The sequence below is a fragment of the Macaca fascicularis genome, chromosome X, assembly GCF_037993035.2.
Source record: "Macaca fascicularis isolate 582-1 chromosome X, T2T-MFA8v1.1".
NCBI lineage: Eukaryota > Metazoa > Chordata > Mammalia > Primates > Cercopithecidae > Macaca > Macaca fascicularis.
This window is the reverse complement of record NC_088395.1, coordinates 56,125,717-56,147,023: the sequence shown is the minus strand read 5'-3', so window position 1 is coordinate 56,147,023 and position 21,307 is coordinate 56,125,717. Positions and strand designations below refer to the sequence as shown.

Below are 21,307 nucleotides of genomic sequence, written 5' to 3'. Positions count from 1 at the left end.
TTTAAACTCAATATAATTACTGATAAAATAGGATTCACATCTATCATTTTGCTATTTGTTTTCTGTATGTTTTATGTCTTTTTTGTTTTCCATTGCTGTCTTCTTTCTTATAAATATTTTGCAACATATCATCTTAATTCCCTTGTTTCTATTACTGTATTTTATAATTTAAAATTCAATAATATACAAAAACTTTGCCCCTATAAATCTCAATTCCCTCCCCATCTTTTGTGTTGTAATTGTCCTAGAAATTACATATTTAAATATTGCATGCCCATTAACACACTTATGGACATTTTATTCCCCATGTTTTCTTTGTAAGCTTTTTGGTTAGCCTAATGTTTGCACCAATCCTTATCTACCACCTCAGGTGCTGTGATCTAATATAAAATTATTGGTGGTAGATTTTATATATATATATGTATACACACACATAATTTTCTCTGATTATTTCTGACAAATGGTTCCATGGAATGGTCTATTCACCCTGGGAGAGCTTTTAGTCAGTTCTATTAAAGGTAGCCTTGCACATGAGGTCTCCCTGAGAGCTGTCATACAGGCTCCAACCTCATTCTACCCTCTTCAGGGGTTACCACGTTGCTGCTTTTCGCTGTGACTGCATGCTGTTGATTTTCAGAGCTACTGTGGAACTGGGGAGAGGGCATGGGAACAGGACAAATAAAAATGATAAAAAGCTCATGCTCCTACTGAGCTTCAGATTTGTTTTGTTTTGTGTGTGTGTGTGTGTGTTTTCTTTCTTTTTCTTTTTTTTTTTTTTTTTTTGAGGGGGGGAGACGGAGTCTCGCTCTGTCGCCCAGGCTGGAGTGCAGTGGCGCGATCTCAGCTCACTGCAACCTCCGCCTCCGGGGTTCATGCCATTCTCCTGCCTCAGCCTCCCAAGTAGCTGGGACTACAGGCACCCGCCAGCACCACGCCCTGTTAATTTTTTGTATTTTTAGTAGGCACGGAGTTTCACCGTGTTAGCCAGGATGGTCTCGATCTCCTGACCTCATGATCCACCCACCTTGGCCTCCTAAAGTGCTGGGATTACAGGTGTGAGTCACCGCGCCTGGCCTCAGATATTTTTCTTGAATAAAGAATCCATGGACTTCTGCAAGCCTTTGGTTAATTTCTAGAGTTCTGAAAACATTGATTCTCACATTTTCTTTTTTGGCCAGTGTTCTCATTGGTTTTTATAGATAAGGGATATTCTACAGGTTCTCACTCCATTTTCACTGATGACACACCAGACTGTATTCTTAAATTCAGATTTTATGTGAGGTTTTTTGCTTCATTTTGTTTTAGTTTAAGTTGTGATGAATATGGTTGGCACTTGCTTTGAATTTTTTCCAAGACGCATTTTGTTTGCATTATTCTCCTCTGCACACATTTCTGGGACATTAATTACCCAATTTTCATGTCCTGAATGAGGCTATGAAGTGTTTATGAGAAATATCTTGGACCTGCACAAGGCCTGCTATTCCCTCGGCAAAGCACAGTGCTAAGGTGGGGTAAACATATATTCAGATACATATCAAGCTTTGGATTCCAGACTTTCACTAGAAGCTATCAATCTTACATACCACTCACTAGCAGTACTTACTAGTAGCACTTACAAACTACTCACAGAAATTATATTTCTGTACTTTGTGTTTCCTGATGAGCATAATTCTGACATCTCTGATTTAACTGCAACAAAATTCAATGGGAAAAACTGTGTTTTTGGAGTTGTGTAAAAAAAAAAAAAAAAAAAAAAAGAGTGGGTCAGTACAACCGCTTTGGAAATCTATTTGGCAGTACTGACTAAAACTAATCATATGCATAACCTCTGGCACAGCAATTCCACCCCTTTATATATAATCAACAGAAATGGGTGTGCACATATGTAGCAAAAAAATTACTTACATAAAAACTCATATAGCTTTAATTTTAATAGTATGATTATTATTAAGAGCCAAAAACTGAACATGACCCAAATGTCCATCAATCTTAGAAAGAGTAAATAAATTATGGTATAATCACACAATGAAATACTACTGAGAAAATGAAAAAAGAGCAAATCACTGCTGCATACAACAACATCAATGAATCCCAAAATCTTAAGTTGCACGAAATAAGATAGATAGCAATAAATAGATATATGGTTTCATTCACATAAATTTCAGAAACAGATGGTACTAATCTATAATTCTAGAAGATGGGGTGTGAAATAATAATCTGTTTCATATTTCTGGTGCCAATTACACAGGTATGTTAAATTTATGAAAACTTGCTGAACTGTGCATGTATAATTTCTGTACTCTTTCATATGTATGTTATATTACAATAAATATCAGCAAATCAGAATGTAAACATACATATTCTGACTGAAGAGAGAGAGAAAGGAAGCATTTGACGCAAAGGGAACAATATGTACAAAGGTACTGTGATGTGAAAAACATGCTGTGTGCTGTGTTATTGGAATGGTGAGTAGTTCAGTAGGGCAGGAGCACAGCTATGCTTATAGGTAAAAGAGGAGAGGTAGAGCAAACCTTTTATTTCTGGAATATAGTTAAGAGTTTAAAAATGTGTTTTGACAAATCACAAGCATTCTTATACACCAGTAACAGACAAACAGAGAGCCAAATCATGAATGAACTTCCATTCACAATTGCTTCAAAGAGAAAAAAATACCTAGGAATCCAACTTACAAGGGATGTCAAGGACCTCTTCAAGGAGAACTACAAACCACTGCTCAGTGAAATAAAAGAAGACACAAACAAATGGAAGAAGATACCATGCTCATGGATAGGAAGAATCAGTATCGTGAAAATGGCCATACTGCCTAAGGTAATTTATAGATTCAATGCCATCCCCATCAAGCTACCAATGAGTTTCCTCACAGAATTGGAAAAAACTGCTTTAAAGTTCATATGGAACCAAAAAAGATCCCGCATTGCCAAGACAATCCTAAGTCAAAAGAACAATGCTGGAGGCATCACGCTATCTGACTTCAAACTATACTACAAGGCTACAGTAACCAAAACAGCATGGTACTGGTACCAAAATAGAGATATAGACCAATGGAACAGAACAGAGTACTCAGAAATAATACCACACATCTACAACCATCTGCTCTTTTACAAACCTGACAAAAACAAGAAATGGGGAAAGGATTCCCTATTTAATAAATGGTGCTGGGATAATTGGCTAGCCATAAGTAGAAAGCTGAAACTGGATCCTTTCCTTACTCCTTAGACGAAAATTAATTCAAGATGGATTAGAGACTTAAATGTTAGACCTAATACCATAAAAACCCTAGATGAAAACCTAGGTAATACCATTCAGGACATAGGCATGGGCAAGGACTTCATGTCTAAAACACCAAAAGCAATGGCAACAAAAGCCAAAATTGACAAATGGGATCTAATTAAACTGAAGAGCTTCTGCACAGCAAAAGAAACTACCATCAGAGTGAACAGGCAACCTACAGAATGGGAGAAAATTTTTGCAATCTACTCATCTGACAAAGGGCTAATATCCAGAACCTACAAAGAAATCAATCACATTTACAAGAAAAAAACAGACAACCCCATCAAAAAGTGGGTAAAGGATATGAACACACATTTCTCAAAAGAAGACATTCATACAGCCAACAGACACATGAAAAAATGCTCATCATCACTGGCCATCAGAGAAATGCAAGTCAAAACCACAATGAGATATCATCTCACACCAGTTAGAATGGCAATCATTAAAAAGTCAGGAAACAACAGGTGCTGGAGAGGATGTGGAGAAATAGGAACACTTTTACACTGTTGGTGGGATTGTAAAGTAGTTCAACCATTATGGAAAATAGTATGGCGATTCCTCAAGGATCTAGAACTAGAAGTACCATATGACCCAGCCATCCCATTACTGGGTATATACCCAAAGGATTATAAATCATGCTGCTATAAAGACACATGCACACGTATGTTTATTGTGGCACTATTCACAATAGCAAAGACTTGGCATCAACCCAAATATCCATCAGTGACAGACTGGATTAAGAAAATGTGGCACATATACACCATGGAATACTATGCAGCCATAAAAAAGGATGAGTTTGTGTCCTTTGTAGGGACATGGATGCAGCTGGAAACCATCATTCTCAGCAAACTATCGCAAGAACAGAAAACCAAACACCACATGTTCTGACTCATAGGTGGGAACTGAACAATGAGATCACTTGGACTCGGGAAGGGGAACATCACACACTGGGGCCTATCATGGGGAGGGGGGAGGGGGGAGGGATTGCACTGGGAGTTATACCTGATGTAAATGAGGAGTTGATGGGTGCTGACGAGTTGATGGGTGCAGCACAGCAACATGGCACAAGTATACATATGTAACAAACCTGCACGTTATGCACATGTACCCTAGAACTTAAAGTATAATAATAATAATAAAAAATGTATTTTGACTTGTTTATTCCCAAAATTAAGTCCACTCTCACCATATGTATTGTATATACGTATTTACAATAGGCCATCTATCTGAATGTTCCGGAAGCACCTCAACATAGACACTCTGGAACAAAATATCTTCAGTCTGATACCGCATCCACAGACTAAAACTTGTTCTTCCTTTGGTACCTTGGCACCATTCTTCACTCCATTGCCCAAATCAGAATCCTGGGAGTCACCTTTACTTCCTCTTCTCCCACAAGCAATCAATAACCAAATACTGGTGATACCATATCATACACACTCATACACATAAACAGAAAACACTCAAAAATCTTTACTATGACTTTCATTCAGAGCTATGTCAAAGATAGGTTTCTTTTCTCTTCTAAGTAGTATATTTTTATTTGTCATGTCATCTATAACTTTAGAATCTACCTGCTTCTCTACAGTCCAGTGTCTCCTACCTTAGTTTAAGGCCTACTGTTTCACGTGGACTTATCACAAAAGTCTCTAGACAGTATTTCTGCTGATAGTTTCTCCTCTTTTCTAAGCACGCTCCACACTACTGTAGCAGGATGTTTCTAAACACCAAAATCTTTAGCATGCCTTATATTGCCCTTCACAATCCTTCCTTTTTCACCCCCAGAGCCCTTATCTTCCCTAAATAAAATTGCTGTCCTAAATATCACTCCAGCTGAATACATGCTGATTTCCATTATGTTCAAAATGCTGCTTTAGAATTCCTTTCATATTTGGTGTATGTAGAATTCTAGAATAAGGGATATAATAACTAAAAACTTTGTTGTGCCTCCCACCTAACTTTTATTTGACTGGTCAGATGCCATGACACATCAATACATGATTGTGGTCAATTCTCTATTCTCTTTTTATTAATCAAGCTTATCATCGTGGCCTTCTGTCACATTGCAGTCAACTGTCAAGTAAGACTCTGAGATTAAGGTTTGAGTTTAGGTAGAGGAAATTGGCCTCACAGGCCTCCAAACTTAACTATAAGATCTAGCTTGACCTACCACAGTTCTCTGAATAGAGTTCTGGGGAACAAGTCTGTCTAATTATGTGTTATGTTCCTTTTCCTTACCATTCTTTCTTGTGTTCCTCAGGGACTTTGTGGAGAGGACCAAGATAGGCCCAAGATAACTATTCTTTTTTTCTGAGCCAAACACCATTAAAGTCTCCTACTACTTCTGAAGTTGTATGTGCATAGAAGAAAACCAGCCTCAGGACTTTATCCTACCACATAAGCCTCATCGCTAACTTTATGTACCCACCTCTGCTTTTGACTATTCCAAAAATTAAGTCCACTCTCAGTAATCTGTCACAGAGATGTTAAAGTATTTGTGAATATCCAAAACATAGGTCTTTGCAGAGTTTGCTGCATAGAGCAAGTGTTCAATACATCAACTGAATGTTAATGAGGATAATCCAATAATCTTTAAAATAGACAATCAATGAACAATTTTCTGGGAATGAAGTGCAATTTATTCTCAGCACTCTCTGAAAGGAAAATTCTAAAACAGCAGCCATAGTTTAGTTAAGATCCATTCTCCAAAAGAAGTCTGAAGACTAGCTTAATAACATACAACAATCTCCAGGGGGACTGGTTTTTATATCAAATGACTATCTGGGAAGATCTGGACATATTTGAGAAATCCAATACTAATTTTTCCTTTGTAGTCATGAGACTATCATATACAACTGGCTGTTACTATTTTTTTAATAATGCTGATGAGTTGTTTCCTTTCTCATTCTATACAGAATTCAAAGCAGATTGAACAGACTTAAACAGCAATATGAGGATTCCACCCAAACAAATGACCAAAACATCTGGAAAGCAAAGGCTTTCAGAGCCTAAAATCACTGAGATGATCAAAGAGCTCTACTAAAGAAGATGGAAGTTCATTCCTTAAAAATATGTTGAAAAGAGTATCCTCGTCACTTTTCTGAGATCCTTCCTAAATATAGCTAGATAGATTTCTACAGCTTGAAAGTTTTATTATGACATACACACATCAAACACACACATCCCTCCCCTTCTTCCTGTCAATCTCTTACTCTCTCATTTGTTTTAAACCACACACACACAAATGCCCAGTGTAACCATATAGAATTGCTAATATTTAACAATTTTTACCTACAAAAGTGCCAATTTTTTATGGTTCAACTGAATATATATACATATAGTATAGCAAATTAGCATATATTATATAATAATATGTATATGTATGTAAATTACCATGTATTATATAATAAAACATATTGATGTGTGTGTGTGTGTGTGTGTGTGTGTGTGTGTGTATTTTTCCCTCAGAGAGTTAGGCCATACTAGTTTCTATGAAAACCAAACTTTGCCCAAAGGGCATAATTCAGCTGCTATGACTAGTTTCATTCTTCTTTCAACTCAATACACACTCATACACATAAACAGAAAACACTCAAAAGTCTTTACTATGACTTTCTTTTTTTTTTTTTTTTGAGATGGAGTCTCGCTCTGTCGCCCAGGCTGGAGTGCAGTGGCGCGATCTCGGCTCACTGCAAGCTCCGCCTCCCGGGTTCACGCCATTCTCCTGCCTCAGCCTCCCGAGTAGCTGGGACTACAGGCACCCACAACCGCGCCCGGCTAATTTTTTGTATTTTTAGTAGAGACGGGGTTTCACCGTGGTCTCGATCTCCTGACCTTGTGATCCGCCCGCCTCGGCCTCCCAAAGTGCTGGGATTACAGGCGTGAGCCACCGCGCCCGGCCCTTTACTATGACTTTCATTCAGAGCTATGTCAAAGATAGGTTTCTTTTTTCTTCTAAGTAGTATATCTTTATTTATAGTTAATAATGTGGAAATAAAGGTTAATAAAAATCGGGAGAAAATTATGTTAAGTGAAATAAGTAAGGCACCAAAAAACAAATGCATGTTCTCACTTATATGTGGAAGCTACACAATTGATTTGATGGAGGTAGAGAGTTTGTAATGGTCATTGCCAGAGGCTGAAAAGGACAATGGGGATAGGAGGATGAAGAGGGGCTTGTTAACAGGTACAAAGATACAGTTAGATAGAAGAAATAAGTCCTAGAGTGACCTAGGCAGGTCACTCCTCCTCTTTGACTACAGTAGTTAAAATGTAGACTCAGGAACCACAGTAGTTGTTTGACCTTGAATAAGTTAAATAACTGCTTTATACCTTAGTTTCCCATCTATAAGATAGGGATAATAATAGTTCCTATCTTATAATGTTATAGTGAAGATTCATGGCTTATTTAGTGTAAAGTACTTCTAAGAGTGCATGAATATATTGTCTAATAAATGTGAATTGTTATTGTTTCCAGTAAGTTTTCATTTGGCATAGGAAATGAATGGCAGATTCTTATCAGTCTTACAGTCTAGTTAACTAAGAATTACTATGTCTATCACCAGAAATTATTACATTTAAAATCACAATTAAAATGGAAGGAAAACAAAGTAATACAAACTACTATGACAGCTTCTACGGCTTCAGCATTGGGAATCTCAATTTTGATTGATCTAGTCAACAAATGTGCTGAATACTCACTCTGTGCCAGGCACTATGTTATATACTTCACATACATTACCTTATATTTACCTCACAATACTTCTGTGTAGAAGCCAGTGTTGTGCCAGCATTATATTGAGGCTAAATGATGTGCCCAAGATCACACAGTCGTCACTGCTTAAGCTAAGATTTGAATCCAAGTTCCAAAACCCAGGTTCAACAGCATGCAAAAATTGAGCTGAAACTGTATAAATCTCTAGAAGCACATGCTCCAAAAAAGCATTCAAAATTAGAGCTTACTGTTTGTTAGTTAGTTTGTACACACAGACACACACATACACACATATGGTCTGGGAAAGAAAATGCTATTTAAGAGTTTACTTATTTAAAAGGAATAGAGACTGAGAAGACAAAACTGTCCCCTGTTCTCAAAATATTTCTGTGGCTTCCATTTTGGCTCCTAATTTTCTTCCTTTCCCGCAAACAAAATCCTGTGGGGTCTCTTACATTAGTCTCCTTCTCTACACCACCACTGATGTTATCCTTTTATACACTAGTTAACTATTTAAATAACCTCTTAACTCTTTTCCTTGTTGGTATTCTACCCTTCCTCCACTGCAGTCTGTATGGCTTTTACCTTGCTTGAACCCACTCACCTAGACTTTTAGCAAAATGCTAGAACCAGGTCAGAAAGTGCTAGAGCTACAAGAGACCTATGTATTGAGCAAGGCAGAGATTATGTCATTTTCCTATTGGAAAACCGTCAATGACCTAATAGAAAATGTACAAAGGCAGTTCACAGAATCAGAAAGCCAAAATTGCCAACAAACAGACAAAAAGATGTTCAGCCTCATTAGTTACCAAGGAAATTCACATTATAACAAAAATGTGATGTTATTTTAACCCATCAAGTTGGAAAACAATATAAATGGTTGTTTGAGTGTGTGAGATAATACAAATTTTCCAATACTGCTGGTGGGAATGAAAGCTAGGACAGCAACCTTGGAGAGTGATTCAGGCTAAAGATGTATATATTTTGTGACATATCAAATCTGATGTACTGTAGATTCATCTTCTTAATCCAAGGTCTAGAGAACTTCAGGAAGTCCATGATGTTGAATGGGGAAAAATTATATTTTTATTTTTATTTTGCTTTACTTTTAAGTTCAGGGGGACATGTGCTGAATGTGCAGATTTGTTACATTAGTAAACATGTGTCATGGTGGCTTGCTGCACAGATCATCCCATCACCAAGTTATTAAGCCCAGCATCCATTAGCAATTTTCCTGATGCTTTCCCTCCTGCCACACTCCCCAACAGGCCCCACTGCATGTTGTCCTCCGCTCACCATGTCCAAGTGTTCTCATCATTCAGCTACCACTTATAACTGAGAACTTGCAGTATTTGGTTTTCTGTTCCTGCATTAGTTTGCTGAGTATAACAGCTTCCAGCTCCATTCATGTCTCTGCAAAACAAATGAACAAACAAACAAAAACAAAAACAAAAAAATCATGATCCTGTTGCTTTTTATGGCTACACAGTATTTCATGGTGTACATGTACCACATTTTCTTTAACCAGTCTATCATTGATGGGCATGTTGTGTTGATTGCATGTCTTTGATATTGTGAAGAGTGCTGCAATGCACATATGCATGCATGTATCCTTACAATAGAACAATTTATATTCCTATGGGTATATACTTAGTAATGGGACTGTTGGGTCAAATGATATTTCTGGTTCTAGGTCTTTGAGGAATAGCCACACTGTCTTCCACAAAAGTTGAACTAATTGACATTCCCACCTACAGTGTAAAAACATTCCTTTTTCTACGCAGTCTTGCCATCATCTGTTGTTTCTTGACTTTTTAATATTGGCCATTCTGACTGGTGTGAGTTGGTATCTCATTGTGGTTTTGATTTGCATTTCTCTAATGATCAGTGATGTTAAGCTTGTTTACATATGTTTGTTGGCCACACATATGTGTTCTTTTAAGAAGTGTCTGTTCATGTCCTTTGCCCACTTTTTAACAAGGTTGTTTTCTTATAAATTTATTTAAGTTTCTTGTAGATTTTGGATAATAGACCTTTGTCAGATGGATAGGTTGCAAAAAGTTTCTCCCATTCTGTAGACTGTCTGTTTACTCTGATGATAGTTTCTTTTGCTGTACAGAAGCTCTTTAGTTTAACTGAATCCCATTTGTCAATTTTTGCTTTTTTTGCAATTGCTTTTGATGTTTTTGTCATAAAATCTTTGCTCATGCCTATGTCCTGAATGGTATTGCCTAGATTCTCTTTTAGGATTTTTATAGTTTTGGGTTTTACATTTAAGTGTTTCATCCATTTTGAGTTAGTTATTACATAAAGTGTAAGAAAGGGGTCCAGTTTCAGTTTTCTGCATATGGCTAGCCAGTTCTTCCAGCACTATTTATTAAATACGGAATAGTGTTAGTCCATTCTCATGCTACTAATAAAGGCATACCCAAGACTGGGTAATTCGTAAAAGAAAAAGGTTGAATTGACTCAGTTCAGCATAGCTGGGGAGGCCTCAGGAAACTTACAATCATGGCAGAAGGAGAAGAACACATGTCATTCTTCACATGGCAGCAGCAGAAGAATGACTGCCCAGTGAGGGGGAAGCCCCTTAAAAAGCCATCAGATCTCATGAAAACTAACTCACTATCATAAGGAATAAAAAAAGGAAGAAGGAAACCACTCCAATGATTCAATTATTTCCACCCGGTCCCTCCCAAGACACATGGTGATTAAGGAAACTACAATTCAATGAGATGACATTTGGGTAGGGACAAAACCAAACCATATCATTCCACCCTTGGATCCCCCCAGATCTCATGTCCTCACATTTCAAAACACAACCATGCCTTTCCAACAGTACCAAGGTCTTAGCTCGTTCCAGCATTAACCCAAAATTACAAGCCCAAAATCTCATCTGAGAAAAGGCGAGTTCCTTCCACCTATGAGCCTGTAAAACTGAAAGCAAGTTAGTTATTTTCTAGATAAAAGGGGGGTACAGGCATTGAATAAATACATCAGTTCCAAGTGGAAGAAATTGGCCAGAACGAAGGGGTTACAGGCCCCATGCAACTCTGAAATCCAAAAGGGCAGTCATTAAACCTTAAAGTTCCAAAATAATCTCCTTTGACTCCATGTCTCACATCCAGGTCTTGCTGATGCAAGAGGTGGGCTCTCAGGGCCTTGGGCAGGAATCCTTTCCCCATTGCTTGTTTTTGTCAGGTTTATTGCAGATCAGATGGGTGGTCTTATTTCTGAGTTCTCTACTCTGTTCCATTAGTCTATGTGTCTGTTTTTGTACCAGTACCATGCTGTTTTGGATAGTATGGCCTTGTAGTATAGTTTAAAGTCAGCTAGCGTGATGCCTCCAGCTTTGTTCTTTTTGTTAGGATTGTCTTGGCTATTTGGGCTCTTTTTTGGTTCCATATACATTTTAGAATAGTTTTTTTCTAATTCTGTGAAAAATGACAATAGTAGTTAAATGGGAATAGCACTGAATATGTAAATTACTTTAGGCAGTATGGCCATTGTCAAGATACTGATTTTTCCAATATTACTGAAGTTGCTTATCAGGTTAAGAAGCTTTTGCGCTGAGATGATGAGTTTTTCTAGATATAGGATCATGTCACCTGCAAATAGAGACAGTTTGACTTCCTCTCTTCAATTTCAATACCTTCATTTCTTTCTATTGCCTGATTTCCCTGGCCAGAACTTCCAATACTACGTTGAATAAAAGCGTTGAGAGAGTGCATCCTTGTCTTGTGCTGGTTTTCAAGGGAATGTTTCCAGCTATTGTTCATTAAGTATGGTATTGTCTGTGGGTTTGTCATAAATGGTTCTTAATATTTTGAGGTATTTTCAATCAATATTTACTTTACTGAGAATTTTTAATATGAAGGGATGTTGAAATTTATCAAAGGCCTTTTCTACATCTATTGAGATAATCATGTGTTTTATCCTCAGTTCTGTTTATTGATTTGCATATGTTGAATCTGCCTTGCATCCTGGAAACGAAGCAAAATTGATTGTGGTGGGTAAGCTTTTTGATGTTCTGCTGGAATTGGTTTGCCAGTATTTTACTGAAATTTTTTTTCCAGTTTTTTTTTTTTTTTTTTTTTTTAAATTATACTTTAAGTTCAAGGGTACATGTGCATAATGTGCAGGTTTGTTACATATGTATACTTGTGCCATGTTGGTTTGCTGCACCCATCAACTCGTCAGCACCCATCAACTCATCATTTACATCAGCTATAACTCCCAGTGCAATCCCTCCCCCCTCCCCCCTCCCCATGATAGGCCCCGGTGTATGATGTTCCCCTTCCCAAGTCCAAGTGATCTCATTGTTCAGTTCCCACCTATGAGTGAGAACATGTGGTGTTTGGTTTTCTGTTCTTGCGATAGTTTGCTGAGAATGATGGTTTCCAGCTGCATCCATGTCCCTACAAAGGACACAAACTCATCCTTTTTTATGGCTGCATAGTATTCCATGGTGTAAATGTGCCACATTTTCTTAATCCAGTCTGTCACTGATGGACATTTGGGTTGATTCCAAGTCTTTGCTATTGTGAATAGTGCTGCAATAAACATACGTGTGCATGTGTCTTTATAGCAGCATGATTTATAATCCTTTGGGTATATACCCAGTAATGGGATGGCTGGGTCATACGGTACTTCTAGTTCTAGATCCTTGAGGAATCGCCATACTGTTTTCCATAATGGTTGAACTACTTTACAATCCCACCAACAGTGTAAAAGTGTTCCTCTTTCTCCACATCCTCTCCAGCACCTGTTGTTTCCTGACTTTTGAATCATTGCCATTCTAACTGGTGTGAGATGGTATCTCATTGTGGTTTTGATTTGCATTTCTCTGATGGCCAGTGATGATGAGCATTTTTTCATGTGTCTGTTGGCTGTATGAATGTCTTCTTTTGAGAAATGTCTGTTCGTATCCTTTGCCTACTTTCTCATGGGGTTGTCTGTTTTTTTCTTGTAAATGTGATTGATTTCTTTGTAGGTTCTGGATATTAGCCCTTTGTCAGATGAGTAGATTGCAAAAATTTTCTCCCATTCTGTAAGTTGCCTGTTCACTCTGATGGTAGTTTCTTTTGCTGTGCAGAAGCTCTTCAGTTTAATTAGATCCCATTTGTCAATTTCGGCTTTTGTTGCCATTGCTTTTGGTGTTTTAGACATGAAGTCCTTGCCCATGCCTAGGTCCTGAATGGTATTACCTAGGTTTCCTTCTAGGGTTTTTATGGTATTAGGTCTAACATTTAAGTCTCTAATCCATCTTGAATTAATTTTCGTCTAAGGAGTAAGGAAAGGATCCAGTTTCAGCTTTCTACTTATGGCTAGCCAATTATCCCAGCACCATTTATTAAATAGGGAATCCTTTCCCCATTTCTTGTTTTTGTCAGGTTTGTCAAAGATCAGATGGCTGTAGATGTGTGGTATTATTTCTGAGTACTCTGTTCTGTTCCGTTGGTCTATATCTCTGTTTTGGTAGCAGTACAATACTGTTTTGGTTACTGTAGTCTTGTAGTATAGTTTGAAGTCAGATAGCGTGATGCCTCCAGCTTGGTTCTTTTGACTTAGGATTGTCTTGGAGATGCGGGCTCTTTTTTGGTTCCATATGAACTTTAAAGCATTTTTTTCCAATTCTGTGAAGAAACTTATTGGTAGCTTGATGCTGATGGCATTGAATCTATAAATTACCTTGGGCAGTATGGCCATTTTCATGATATTGATTCTTCCTATCCATCAGCATAGTATGTTCTTCCATTTGTTTGTGTCTTCTTTTATTTCACTGAGCAGTGGTTTGTAGTTCTCCTTGAAGGGGTCCTTGACATCCCTTGTAAGTTGGATTCCTAGGTATTTTCTTCTCTTTGAAGCAATTGTGAATGGAAGTTCATTCATGATTTGGCTCTCTGTCTGTTACTGGTGTATAAGAATGCTTGTGATTTTTGCACATTAATTTTGTATCCTGAGACTTTGCTGAAGTTTCTTATCAGCTTAAGGAGATTTTGGGCTGAGACAATGGGGTTTCCTAAATATACAATCATGTCATCTGCAAACAGGGACAATTTGAATTCTTCTTTTCCTAACTGAATACACTTTATTTCTTTTTCTCGTCTGATTGCCCTAGCCAGAACTTCCAACACTATGTTGAATAGGAGTGGAGAGAGAGGGCATTCCTGTCTCGTGCCAGTTTTCAAAGGGATTTTTCCAGTTTTTGCCCATTCAGTATGATATTGGCTGTGGGTTTGTCATAAGTAGCTCCTATTATTTTCAGATACGTTCCATCAATATGAATTTATTGCAAGTTTTTAGCATGAAGGGCTGTTCAATTTTGTCAAAGGCCTTTTCTGCATCTATTTAGATAATCATGTGGTTTTTGTCTTTGGTTCTGTTTATATGCTGGATTACGTTTATTGATTTGCATATGTTGAACCAGCCTTGCATCCCAGGGATGAAGCCAACTTGATCATGGTGGATAAGCTTTTTGATGTGCTGCTGGATCCGGTTTGCCAGTATTTTATTGAGGATTTTTGCATCAATGTTCATCAGGGATATTGGTCTAAAATTCTCTTTTTTTGTTGTGTCTCTGCCAGGCTTTGGTATCAGGATGATGTTGGCCTCATAAAATGAGTTAGGGAGGATTCCCTCTTTTTCTATTGATTGGAATAGTTTCAGAAGGAATGGTACCAGCTCCTCCTTGTACCTCTGGTAGAATTCAGCTGTGAATCCATTGGGTCCTGGACTTTTTTTCGTTGGTAGGCTATTAATTATTCCTTCAATTATAGAGCCTGCTATTGGTCTATTCAGGGATTCAGCTTCTTCCTGGTTTAGTCTTGGGAGAGTGTAAGTGTCCAGGAAATTATCCATTTCTTCTAGATTTTCTAGTTTATTTGCATAGAGGTGTTTATAGTATTCTCTGTTGGTAGTTTGTATTTCTGTGGGGTCAGTGGTGATATCCCCTTTATCATTTTTTATTGAGTCTATTTGATTCTTCTCTCTTTTCTTCTTTATTAGTCTTGCTAGCAGTCTATCAATTTTGTTGATGTTTTCAAAAAACCAACTCCTGGATTCATTGATTTTTTTTGGAGGGTTTTTTGTGTCTGTATCTCCTTGAGTTCTCCTCTGATCTTAGTTATTTCTTGCCTCCTGCTAGCTTTTCAATGTGTTTGTTCTTGCTTCTCTAGGTCTTTTAATTGTGATGTTAGAGTGTCAATTTTAGATCTTTCCAGCTTTCTCTTGTGGGCATTTAGTGCTATAAATTTCCCTCTACACACTGCTTTAAATGTGTCCCAGAGATTCTGGTAGGTTGTATCTTTGTTCTCATTGGTTGCAAAGAACATCTTTATTTCTGCCTTCATTTCGTTATGTACCCAGTAGTCATTCAGGAGCAGGTTGTTCAGTTTCCATGTAGTTCGTGGTTTTGATTGAGTTTCTTAGTCCTAAGTTCTAGTTTGATTGCACTGTGGTCTGAGAGACACTTTGTTATAATTTCCGTTCTTGTACATTTGCTGAGGAGTGCTTTACTTCCAATTATGTGGTCAATTTTGGAATAAGTGTGATGTGGTGCTGAGAAGAATGTATATTCTGTTGATTTGGGGTGGAGAGTTCTGTAGATGTCTATTAGGTCTGCTTGCTGCAGAGATGAGTTCAATTCCTGGATATCCTTGTTAACTTTCTGTCTCGTTGATCTGTCTAATATTGACAGTGGAGTGTTGAAGTCTCCCATTATTATTGTATGGGAGTCTAAGTCTCTTTGTAAGTCTCTAAGGACTTGCTTTATGAATCTAAGTGGTCCTGTATTGGGTGCATATATATTTAGGATAGTTATCTCTTCCTGTTGAATTCATCCCTTTACCATTATGTAATGGCCTTCATTGTCTCTTTTGATCTTTGATGGTTTAAAGTCTGTTTTATCAGAGACTAGTATTGCAGCCTCTGCTTTTTTTTTTCTCCATTTGCTTGGTAGATCTTCCTCCATCCCTTTATTTTGAGCCTATATATGTCTCTGCATGTGAGATGGGTCTCCTGAATACAGCAAACTGATGGATCTTGACTCTTTATCCAGTTTGCCAGTCTGTGTCTTTTAATTGGACCATTTAGTCCATTTACAATTAAGGTTAATATTATGTGTGAACTGGATCCTGCCATTATGATATTAACTGGTTATTTTGCTCGTTAGTTGATGCAGTTTTTTCCTAGCCTCGATGGTCTTTACATTTTGCCATGTTTTTGCAATGGCTGGTACCGGTTGTTCCTTTCCATGTTTAGTGCTTCCTTTAGGGTCCCTTGTAAGGCAGGCCTGGTGGTGACAAAATCTCTAAGCATTTGCTTATCTGTAAAGGATTTTATTTCTCCTTCACTTAGGATACTTAGTTTGGCTGGATATGAAATTCTGGGTTGAAAATTCTTTTCTTTAAGAATGTTGAATATTGGCCCCCACTCTCTTCTGGCTTGGAGAGTTTCTGCCAAGAGATCTGCTGTTAGTCTGATGGGCTTCCCTTTGTGGGTAACCCAAGCTTTCTCTCTGGCTGCCCTTAAGATTTTTTCCTTCATTTCAACTTTGGACGTACTAATGGGGTTTTGGTGTGGGTGTCCTTCCTGTTTGATAGTTTTCTAACAGTCAGGACCCTCAGCTGTATGTCTGTTGGAGATTGCTTGAGGTCCACTTCAGACCCTTTTTGCCTGGGTATCAGCAGCAGAGGCTGCAGAAGATAGAATATTGCTGAACAGCGAGTGTACCTGTCTGATTCTTGCTTTGGAGGCTTCCTCTCAGGGGTGTACTCCACCGTGTGAGGTGTGGGGTGTCTGTCTGCCCCTAGTGGGGATGTCTCCCAGTTAGGCTACTCAGGGGTCAGGGACCCACTTGATCAGGTAGTCTGTCCGTTCTCAGATCTCAACCTCCGTGTTGTGACATCCACTGCTCTCTTTAAAGGTGTCAGACAGAGTCATTTGCTTCTGCAGAGGTTTCAGCTGCTTTTGTTTTTGTTGTTGTTGTTGTTGTTTAGCTGTGCCCTGTCCCTAGAGGTGGAGTCTACAGAGACAGGCAGGCTTCCTTGAGCTGCTGTGAGCTCCTCCCAGTTTGAGCTTCCCAGAGGCTTTGTTTACCTACTTAATCCTCAGCAATGTTGGGCGACCCTCCCCCAGCCTCGCTGCTTCCTTGCAGTTAGATAGCAGACTGCTGTGCTAGCAATGAGGGAGGCTCCGTGGGTGTGGGACCCTCCCAGCCAGGTGTGGGATATAGTCTCCTGCTGTGCCCGTTTGCTAAGACCCTTGGTAAAGCGCAGTATTGGGGTGGGAGTTACCCGATTTTCCAGGTGTTGTATGTCTCAGTTTCCCTGGCTAGGAAAAGGGATTCCCTTCCCCCTTGTGCTTCCCAGGTGAGGCGATGCCTGGCCCTGCTTCAGCTCTCTCTGGTTGGGCTGCAGCAGCTGACCAGCACAGATTGTCTGACAATCCCTAGTGAGATGAACCCAGTACCTCAGTTGAAAATGCAGAAATCACCTGTCTTCTGTGTTGCTCAGGCTGGGTGCTGGAGACTGGAGCTGTTCCTATTCAGCCATCTTGCTCCGCCCTCACCTTTTTTTATTTTTTGAGGTGGAGTGTCTACAGTAATTTTATTGTAACAGATAAACCAGGCTGCAATAAGTCTATATGATTAGAGCAGATGGTCGTTCTTTAGAAAGAGTGAAGTTTGATCCCAGCTGGCAGCACATAAAGCCTAGAATATCCTATTTCCTGGTATTGCCCTGTGCCACCTGACTCATGATGTGAAATGAGTTACTGCACAAGTACATTCAACAAAGGGAGTAGGTCCAACTGGGCAGAGACAACATCTCAACAGAAGACAAATATACAATCATTGAGGAGGATGCTGAGATAAAGTGCAGTTACCTACTCTCCACTATTCTTTGCTGAGAAAGGTGATGGTAAGGTATCAGCAGAAAATTATGTTCTTTATTTTTAAATAAATCGCAACAGGATGGGTTTGATGATCAATCAAGCAGTAGAATGGGATCAAAATCTACATTAGTTAAAAATCTTTGTCTATAAGGAAAAAAACAATGACAAGGGAGAAGAGAGAGCCTTCTCTTTTTCTTAAATAAGACAGAAAACAACCTCTTTTTTTTTTTCCTTGCTGTAGTGTCAGCAGACTCATTGGTTTTCATAAAATGCAATATGGTCTGTTGTTAAGGTTGCTCTATCATGAGAGGACAGACACAATGCTGACTGTTCATGATAGAAGCAGGTCTTCTCTCAAAGCCTGCAATGTGTGCTGTTTCCCATGAGGAACCCCAACACTGTATTACACTTCAGTTAAAGTTTCTGAAATATTGCAATGGTATAACTGACATGTTTTTTGATGTGATGACTTTCTTGCATGTATAAACTCTTTGAGAGAAGTTGGGAGATAAAAGGACAGGGGAGAGTTTGGTTTAAAGCCACGATGTTCCAGACACCAACCATGGATGCCTCGGCCCTATGTCACTACATGTTCTTTTCTGAGGAACATTCAATTGCTGAGTGTTGTTAAACAATGTGGCTGAAAGAAATGATCTACTCACCACCATCCACCCTCTGTCATCCTCTGTGTGAAGCTCCCAACAGCAGAGACTGAAGACAGAAAGGTTGTTTCTGCTTCCTTGCACCAGTGCTATTACTTGGTGACCTGGTGAATGGCATGGGCATGGTAGCCCATGTTACTGAAGGTGACCCCTGCCACAGAGATGTGGCTGTCCTCTGTCATGTAGATGGAGAATTCATTGGTCAGCTGCTCCACCTGATCAGGCTTTAGCCCTGTGAAACAAAACATGCCAATTTGGTCAGTTATGTGTTGCCCTATGTGGGCAGAACCCTCCTTCTTGAGGTTGGAGACCAGCTGAGTCTGCATGCTAATCATGTGGCTGGCTATGCTTTTCACTTCTTGCAACCATTGTTTTTGCAAATTTGGGTGTTAAGAATGTTAGAAGAAATCTGGGCTCCACTGAGCGGAGGATTACAATACATGGGATGGATCAAGATCTTCAACTGTTGACTCTACATTTTTGGCTTCATCTGCATCTATGCAAACCACAGTGAAGGCTCCCACACACTCGCTGGATAACTCCATGTTCTTGGCATATGATTGGCAGAGACAAAAATTAATGCTGTTTGATGATGTGGCGCACAGCCCAGCCATCCTTGTTACAATCACCACTAGCAAAGCCTTGCTAGGCCATGTCAAAGAATGCAAAGAGATTATTTTTCTTCACCACTGTTGCTATTTCCTTCCACTGCTCTAGACGAGGTTCCACTCCGATGGGATTATGGGCACAGGCATGCAGAAAAACATTTTGCTATGGCATTTTTGAAATGTCCTCCATACGACCTGTGAAGTCAAAACACCAAGTCTTGGGGTCATAGTAACAATAAATTTGTAGCTGCATGCCAGTATCCCTGGAGATGGGTGTGTGATTTCCCCAGGATGGTTTGGACATCCCAGCTGAGTTTAAAAATTCTTTGCAGAAAACTGGCTCTGATCCTTAAGGTCCCAGTTCCAGAAATGGTATGCACAGTGAATAACTGGCCACTTTTCAACACTTCACTATTCTCACCCAGGACTAGATCTGCAGATGCTGTGCAAAATTCAGCCAGTCCCCCAATGGGCAGGTATTCCTCGTCCAAATTTTTTGTGGTAATCTGGGCCTCTTCCTTGTTGACATTAAGCAGCATGTAAGGCTTTCCATTATCATCCTAGTAGGCACAAACTCCCAGATTCATCTTTTTGCTATTGGTGTCCCTCTTAAAGGCTTCAGTGACTCCCAGAATGGATCTGGAAGTCCCATCTCCACACAGGTCCACCAGGACCTGGCTCTGGCAGAGGCCATGGTGGTGAGGCCTGGGTGGAAGGCAGTGGGGATCCTGGAGAGGACATGGCTGGAGTGCAGCAGGGCCACACTGAACAGTAGGAGGGCAGTGGGCAGCCACAGGACAGAATGGAGGGAGAGTGGGCCATATTTAGAATTGTTAAGTCTTGTTGAATTGAATGAATTGAACCTTTATATCATGTATTGCTTTTTTTTTTTTTTTTTTTTTTTATCATTGTTGGTTTAAAGTCTATTTGGTCTGAAATAAGAATAACAGCCCCTACTCTCTTTTGCTTTCTGTTTTCCTGAGAGACCTATATCCATTCCTTTACATTGAACTATGGGTGTCATTTCAGATGAGATGGGTCTCTTGGAGACAGCATACAGTTGTGTCTAGCTTCTTTATCCAGCTTGATACTCTGTGCCTTTTAAGTTGGGCATTAAGCCAGTGTAATTCCAAGGTTAATCTGATATGTGAGAAACTGGTCCTGTTATCAGGTTGTTAACTGGTTGTTATGTAGACTTGATTGTATAATTCCTTTATAGTGTCATTGGGATATGCACTTAAGTGTGTTTTTGTGGTGCCATATACTGGTATTTCTTTTCCATGTTTAGCACTCCCTTAAGGGCTACCTCTTCTTCTACTTTTCTCCTTTTCCTTCTCCTTCTCCTCCTCCTCCTTCTTCTTTCCTCCTCCTCCTCCTCTTCCTCGTCTTCTTCCTTTTTTTGTTTTTTTGACAGAGTTTCACTCTTGTTGTCCAGGCAGGAGTGAAATGGTGTGCTCTTGGCTCACCACAACCTCTGCCCCCCGGGTTCAAGTGATTCTCCTGCCTCAGCCTCCCCAGTAGCTGGGATTACAGGCATGCATCACCACGACTGGCTAATTTTGTATTTTTAGTAGAGACGGGGTTTCTCCATGTTGGTCAGTCTAGTCTCGAACTCCTGACCTCAGGTGATCAACCCACCTCAGCCTCCCAAAGTGCTGGGATTATAGGCATGAGCCACCACACCCAGTCAAGGACTTCTTTGAAGGCAGGTTTTGTGGTACTGAATTCTCCTATCACTTGCTTGTATGAAAATAATCTTATTTCTCCATTTTTGAAACTTAGTTTGGCGGGGTATGAGATTCTTGGTTGAAATTTCTTTTCTTTAGTGATGCTGATTATAGGCCTCCAATGTCTCTGGCTTGCAAGTCTCTGCTGAAAGACTCACTTAAGTTAGCTTGATGGGGTTCCCTTTGTACATAACCTGCTCCTTCTTTCTAGTTGCCTTTGTGATTTTTTTTTTCTTTCTTGTTAACTGGAGCATCTGATGACTATGTGTCTTGGGAATGGTCACCTCCTATAGTAATTTGCAAAGGTTTTTTATTTTGTTTTGTTTTGTTTTTTTCATTTCCTAAATTTGCATTTCAATCTCTCCAATGAAGTTGGAAAAAATTTCATGGACTGTATCCTCAAATATGTTT

The 21,307-nt window shown here is 39.2% G+C and overlaps 1 protein-coding gene and 1 pseudogene across 1 annotated transcript in view; both read right to left on the bottom strand.

Annotated features, from left to right (window-relative positions):
- The window catches only part of LOC135969202 (aspartate aminotransferase, mitochondrial-like), an 81,664-nt pseudogene extending 61,637 nt beyond the window's left edge, over positions 1 to 20,027 (bottom strand).
- The window catches only part of KLF8 (KLF transcription factor 8), a 291,262-nt gene that overhangs the window by 231,169 nt on the left and 38,786 nt on the right, over positions 1 to 21,307 (bottom strand). The window lies entirely within an intron of this gene.